Source organism: Dipteris shenzhenensis, chromosome 20 (assembly GCF_047967505.1).
Source record: "Dipteris shenzhenensis isolate YYH24624 ecotype China chromosome 20, Dip_SZ_1.0, whole genome shotgun sequence".
NCBI lineage: Eukaryota > Viridiplantae > Streptophyta > Polypodiopsida > Gleicheniales > Dipteridaceae > Dipteris > Dipteris shenzhenensis.
Window position 1 is genome coordinate 14,038,366 of NC_141615.1, and position 7,827 is coordinate 14,046,192.

Here is a 7,827-nt window from a genome sequence, read left to right on the forward strand (position 1 = left end):
TAGTTGGTGGTTGTTTTTAAGCCATTATGAGTGAAGGTGGTGCTTGAACTTGAAAAGCAGGTCTTCACCACCACCTAGCAAAGACCTTAGTTGGTGCTTGTCTTTATGCTATTATGAGTGAAGTTGTCAAAGGCCACAAGTTAGAGAGGGTGAGCATTACATGTATAAGGCCTCTAAACATGCAAAGAATCATGACATGAAGGAACACTAGAGTGTGCATTGAACTCCCTAAGGAGGCACACTAATAATTGAATTGAATCTTTAACCAATCTCCTATTTTGTGTAGTAAGATGCCCAAAGCAAAGGAGAGAGGCTTAATATTGCATGGGAAACAATCGGTATTTTTCATGGGCAACAATTGATATTCTTTATTAAACATTATTAGAACCTAGATAGTTAGAGCAATTATTAATGAGTACTAAGTATGACAAGAGTTTGGGATCGTGCTAAGCATAGTCTACACAAGATTGTTCAAAGAACTAAGGATGCTCAAAGAACACTAAACAAGACATGAGAGGGAGACACAAGTAGGCACACTCAATCTATAGCAACGTGTGTGTAATCAACAATACATGATAGGTTTCTTATATAGAGAGAGCCCTTAGAATAGTCAACACTTGCGGGATCCTCTGATCCACATCTCTCCTTGTGGATGTCCTCGATCCACATCCTCACATCATGTAGTCCACATCCTAGGGTGGCTACTTTAATACATTCCTATACCATACCTTAGCCTCGAATTATGTGCTCATGGCACCATATTCCTCAACACCTCCCCTTGGTGCCATGATCCATTGGCTACTGCAAGGTGGTCAAATGTGAGTTACAAATCCATCACCTCCCCTTAGTGCATACCTTGCTACTTAAGGTGGTCAAGTGTGGTTTTTACATGTCAATACCTCCCCTGAGTTCTTCCATGGCTACTTGCAGGTGGTCGGGTTTGATTACAAGAATATAGGCTAAAGATGGAAAGGCTTTTGCTTCTCAATACATGTTGTTGTTGTCATTTTGCTCAAGGCTTAATGATGACTCCACGTAGTTAACCTGCTGGTTCTCCAATCTACAGTCTTCTTCTTTGTGTCCCAGTTTCTTGCAATGGTGACACTTTGGTTTGTTCTTCAGTATCACTTTGATAGTGACCCATCCTTCTGCAATGGTAACACTTTATTGATGTTTTACTAAACAATGCTTGTTCTTCATTATTGTTGCTACGTGTTGATGTAGATGTCGATATCGATGCCTTCAACTCTCTTTCTTTCTCAAGAAGAGAGGATACACATTCCTCAAACTTTGGATCTGGAAGATTCTTCAAAGTGGTTGTCACTGCACTGTACTCCTCATGCATGCCTTTAAGGAGATTTGCAAGTGCATCCTTTTCTCCTACTTTTGCATTTATGTCTTCTAGTTGGGTCATAATGCTTTTGATCTTGTTGACAAATTGTGCCATGGATTCATTGAAGCTCATGTGCAAACCATAGAATTCAATCTTAAGATGAATTTCTTGGTTTTTGGCTTTTGCACCAAACACTTTGTTCAACTCATCCCATGCATCTTTGGCATGATCCTTAAAGTCTATGATGATAAATTATGTTTGGATAGGGTTTGGACCCAAGTGCAAACCAATGAGTAATAGTGTTGCTTTGTCTTTTTCCTTCCAAGCTTCATTTTGTGCAGTGGGTATGTCTTCTTTTACAGTCTTCCAAAGCTTCTGATGCATCAAGAGATACCTCATTTGTGTAGACTAGGTGTGAAATCCTTCCCCAGTGAACTTCTCAACAGTTGGGGTGCGTATTGCCATTGCAAAGGTCTTACTAGTTGAATAAACTTTCAAATCTGGCAGTGTCTAATTGATAACAATGATTCTAACTTGACAGGCACGTAGAGCTCAAAAAGGCGATCACTTTTCCTTTTTGGAGTGCGTGCAAATTCTTCTTGGATTGGAAGTTACGGCTTGTCGAAATTTTATGAAGAAGAGGTGGCCTTTGATGATGTGGCACATGGATTCATATGCAACATTCCAAACTGTGCTTAGTAAGGGCCTCTATGTTTATGTGGCACTATGCCACGCGGTAGCAAGTTGACTCAACCAAACTTACAAAAACTTAACCACAATTAAAGGTAACCATCTTATCTACCATGTGGCATTTCCATGTGGCCTAAGGTTATCAAACCTTGAAACACATAGGAGTCTGTGGATTCTGTGAGTCCTATGGGAGTCGCCACCCGTTGAGGATCTTCTCGCTCTTTCAGAGAAGAATGGAACCGCTGCTTTCCATTGTCATGGAGGTCAATGTCATGCATCTTGCCTCTGCTCTCATCCGGTTAATCCGCCTTGTCTAACTCAGTCTCATGGATCCTTCCTCTGACCGCAATCGTCTTCTCATGGGTCTTCTTCTTGCAGTAGCAGCAGCAGCATCATTTGTAGTAGGAGCTTATGGCTCGGACAACTGCAAGGGTTTGTCTCTCTGTAGCCATGTAGTGAATCTCGTTAGGCTACGCTTCTGTGTGACTGCAAAGGAGAAGCCCCGAGCCGAGGCATCGATGGTCTTAGTGGTGGATGATAGCAAGGCTAAAATCTCCTCCCAGCATATGTGGAGCCTGTAGGAGTTTCATCACTATGTGTTGACCATGGCGTGGAGCTTGGCACTGTTGTTGTCATGTAGGGAAGAAGCATAGTTTACTGCTGTTAGAGATGAGCCGGTTATGTTGGACAAGTCTGTGAGCTACTGGCGGCGGTTGTCGATGAAGCCGTGTAGAGTTATGGTCGCTTTGTCTTGGGAGACTCTGCTGTGGCAATCCATGTTGAAGTCGCTATTGAGGCTAGTTTCTATTGAAAAGCCTTTGACATTGGATGCTGCTAGGTCGTTGGAGCTGTGAGCAGTAGACAGAGAGGTGGCCATCTGTTGGAGAGGCTATTGAGCTCTATTAAGTTCATAGATGGAGTTGAAGGTATAGACTCTGTAGATAGTTCTAGATAGTGTCGAGAGCCACTAAGAAAAGGAAGATCCAAGTTCCTGATAACTCAGAACAAATACTCAAGAACAGAGGCGTGTTCTTCTATAGATGAAGACAATATAGAAAGATGATTTCTACAAGCCTTAGAACTGTCTTAGGACTTAGCTCTGATATCGTGACAAGAGTTTGGGATCGTGCTTAGAGTAGTCTACACAAGATTGTTCAAAGAACTAAGGAGGCTCAAAGAAAACTAAAAAGACATGAGAGGGAGACACAAGTAGGCACACTCAATCTATAGCAATGTGTGTGTAATCAACAATACATTATATGCTTCTTATATAGAGAGAGCCCTTAGAATAGTCAACACTTGTGGGATCCTCTGATCCACATCTCTCCTTGTGGATGACCTCGATCCACATCCTCACATCATGTAGTCCACATCCTAGGGTGGCTACTTTAATACATTCCTATACCATACCTTAGCCTTTAATTATGTGCTCATGGCACCATATTCCTCAACAAAGTAGTGAGGATAGTTAATAGTAGCTAAGATAGTTAGTTTAACTAGGATAGCTTAGATTAGTTAGAATGGTTGTTAATTAGTAGTTAGGACATGCTTAGAGTGGTTAGAAGTAGGATAGAATGCGAAAAAAAGGGGGCCAGCTAGCATGCATGCACGTGCAAGCCAAGTTAGGTGAAATGTAAAAAAAGCGGGCCAATCAACATGCCTGCCTATGTAGGCACGAGTGGAGGTTGAAAAGCACCACAATCCCTAATGAGGTTTCTTGGCTTACCATGGGCTTGGCTACAAAACACTAGAGGAAGTAGCTGGGATGTAGTACTTCTATCTAGTATGAATCTAAGACCACCCTTAGCTTCCCCTTAAGAGTACATGTTGGGTTGTGTATCTCAAAAGTCTTTCAGTCCTCAAAATAAGCTCTTATGTGCAAAATTGCTTGATTGTGAGCTTGAATCTACTTTTATTCTTCCTACAGTTAGTCCATCAAGATTTTATTAGTAGCATGTAATCCTTAGCATTACTTTGCAAAACCTAGCCTACATCTAGCAATATGCAGATTTATGCTTCATTGAAACTCTCAAAGTTTTTGCTAATACCAACACTACTTTGAATGAATGATGCTACTTGTTTTGTCCAAATATACTGATTGCCAGACACTGATGTCGAGGCCTCCCTCTCTTCTTTCCCTTCATATCTCCTTTCTCACTTGCTTGCTTATCCTCTCTACTTGCCTCCAAACACACTTGGGAGGTAGGAGGGGAAGGAATAAAATCAACCAAGAAGGAACTCATAACTTGGCTTGCGCTCATTTTGGGAAAAGGTTCTTATGAAGATATTCCAAGCATGCCAAGCCTTTCAAGTTTGCCTTCCTGTGAACTTGATCATGGATACACTTTCCAACTTTGGTGCTACTAGTCTCACACAGTACTCCTAGTATTAAACCCCTAGCTTCTCTAATCTAGATCATAGGAGTCCTTATTAGGGTGATTTTTTGCAAAATAGTATATAAAATAGATTGAGAAAAAACAAATCATGCTATGAAAGACTCTTTTTAGTACTCATAAGTAGCTATAAATGTCTCTCTTCATCACCATCCTCAAATTGAGTTTGAAATGGTGAAGGCAAAATGTGGGGAATTCTTATTTTGTGGGCCAACAACAAATAAGGGTCACCATCGCCATGGATGGAGTTCCTCCTAATTTAGTATGTACATTGCTAGCCCTATATAAAGCACATATGGATTCAAACAAGTGAACCAAAAAAAACAATATAATAGGATCTAGCTATTATATATAGCGAGAGAGGTTTTTGTTACATGCTTCTTGGTATGGGGTTTTGTGTTTGAATCTTCATCATTTTTGTTTCACAGCTGATGACTTGATGGACGTTTGTGGGAGCTGATTGACGTTTGTCGAAGTTTGAGTAGGAGGAAGGTCTTTGCATGTTTTTCATTGATGGATGTGTTGGCAGATGAGCCTTCTTTCTCTTTGGGATTTGATTTGTCTACTGTGTGGACGTTTCGGGCGAATCTGTTTGAGGTGTTCATGGTGTGGCGGTTGATGTGGAATGTTTGGCACCTTTGGGAGGTGATTTGGTGATTTTCTTGGGTGACTGTGCAACGAGGATGATGTTTTTGCTGAGGAGGATGGTGTTTCTAGTTGTGGGGCTGTTGCATGTGATGTTTTTAAGGATTTTTGGGATCGTGGAGGTTTGTGTTGTTGAATTTCTTTTGGTTTTTTGAGATTTTGTGCTTGTTTTCTGATGTTTTGTGTTTGCATGTAGGTACGAGGGTCTTTTCTGGTGGTGTTGTAGCTTCTGTTGCAGAATTTTGTTCATTGGATACTTCTTTGGAGAAGGAGGTTGAGGAGGGTGGTGCTAATTGGAGCGCAGACAAGGATAAATGGGTTTTGATGTTTGGCGTGCTATGGAGGGTCTTGATACATCTGTTCATATTGAGAGTTTGGATCTGAAGGTGTTTGAGGATATGTTGAGTCGTTTTATTTTGCAAGTGTGTAAGAAGAAGGGAAATGGTAGTTTCTATCCTCCTGTGAGCTTGGTGGCACCGTTCAAATCGTTTAATAGGATTATTAAGAGGCATCAAGATTGCCGGGTTGCTTCTACAGGTGTAGTTGAGGTTCTGTTTGATATATAGAAGAATCCTTTGTTTGCAAAAGCCAGGTCGTCACTTACTAGTGCAATGAATCATTCAGTTCGTGTGGATGGTCTAAAGCCAACGAAGAAGAGTCAGGTTCTTGGGTTAAAGGATGAGATGCAAGTTTTGAATGATGTCGATTTTGTTCCATTTCATCCTCGTGGTCTGCAGAAGCAGTTTGCTTTTTATCTCCTTTTGAGGTTTTCTATTCGTGGTGGTAGTGAGCTGTATTCATCCATACAATGGGGGCAGTTTTTGTTCGTGGACGTGACTCTTTTGGTGAATTTGTTCAGTAAGTGTTGTTGTCTTTTGCTTTGTGTTGTGTGTGTTGTTTTGTTTGTTTGATTGTTGTATTTTTTTACAGGTTTGATGAAAGACTTACCAAGAACCATGCAATGAGTTTTAAGTGCTATCGGGCTGACCATCTTTAGAAGCCTTTGAAAAGTTATGAGCATGACTTTGTGTTTACGTTTGAGCAGCTGATAGGCACATGCCTGCAATTGTTGCTAGAGATGATAACTTGCTTTATGTTTTTATGCAACCAATCGATAACCCGAGATCTCTGGTGAGTTTGGTGTGTATTTGGATCTATAGTTTATGTTTTGTTGTGAGTTTGACTATGTTTGTGTATTTATAGGTTTGGTTCAATCGGAATCGTGTTGGTGTGAAGACATTGAAGGGATTGGTTTCTTGCATGTTGGAAACTATTGGCATGGGTGCAAAGGGTAAATTCACTAGCAAGTCATTAAGATCAACTACTTTTAGTCATTTGGCCTTCGCCGAGGTTCCTACAGAGGTTGCCACTAAGTTCTCGGGTCATCGTTGTGTGTCTTCCTTGGAGAAATATAATGCTACTGAAGAAATTCAAATGCGTGTTTGTGAGTCTCTTATTGAGAGTGGTTGATTCTGGTGGCAGTCAGGTAGGTTCTGGTGGTGCTCTCCCTCTGAGTTATGGTGGTTCTTGTAGTACTTTCTATGGTGAAGTATTTTGTAATGTTGGGGGTGCTTTTGTTGTGTCTAAGTTTGCTGGAGCAAAGGGTTCTCTTGGATTGTCTGGTCACAGTGGAGATTGTCTGGTCACGGTGGATCCACGGTTTATTCTGGTAGGGGCTCCTCGGTTTCTTCTATTGCTTGTTTACACTTATGGAATGAATGGCCCATGCATAGCCCCCTTATATATTGATTTAGCAAAAATAAATAGAAAGGATTAGAGTTATAGGAAAAAGCAATTATTTTATGGATATTTGGATTTTGCACCACCATCACCACGCTGCACCTATGTGGAATAGATTATGGATTAGTAATGGAGGAACTGGGGGATGATATGTCATGCAAGTAATACGCTGGCTTAAGAGGAGGTGGTCAGAAAATCGCACATGTCTGTTGATATCAATTAGTCCTACAAGCCTTTGTTTATAGCAATGGTTGGAGATCATGGAGAGATATTTTTTAATGGTTGATTCTTCTTATTCAATTCGTGAAATTGGTACAACCACAGATGGCACAAATTTCAAAATTCATAATGTCCTTTATGTACTTGGAATGTAGAAGAATTTTCTTTCAATAGCCTCTCTTAATAAAAGAGGATTTCAGGTTGTCTTTGAATATGACAAGTAAGCAGTCCAGATAGGGAAGATGATTATGCCTTGAGAATATATGGCACGCTGTTTCATGGTCTTTTTCAGCTTGATGTTTTTGAGAAAAGATCAGATGATGCACTTGCAGTTTCTTCTCCCACTGTTGCTATGCAGAATGCAAAGTTATGGCATGCTAGATATGGGCATATGAGTTATGGCAGCTTGATGACACTTCAAAAACATTCTATGGTTGATGCTTCGCCTCCTTTGGAGTCACCTCCTCCTGATGCATGTGAAGGGTGCATAATTGGGAAGATGCACATGTTTTGCTTCAAGAAGGATGGTGCAATACGAGTTGTTCAAAAATTATAGCTCATTCATAGTGATGTCTGTGGTCCCATGAGGACTCCTACATTGGGTGGTTATCTCTCTCATGTCACATTTATTGATGAATACTCAAACTACACTTGGGTCTATGGTTTAAAGAAAAAATCAAATGTGTTTAAGCATTTTTGACACTTTGTAGCAAAGGTTGAGAATGAAATAGGCTCATAGTTTAGATTCTACACATAGATCAAGGGAAGGAATATATGTCTCATGAATTGGAGGCTTATTTGAAAGAG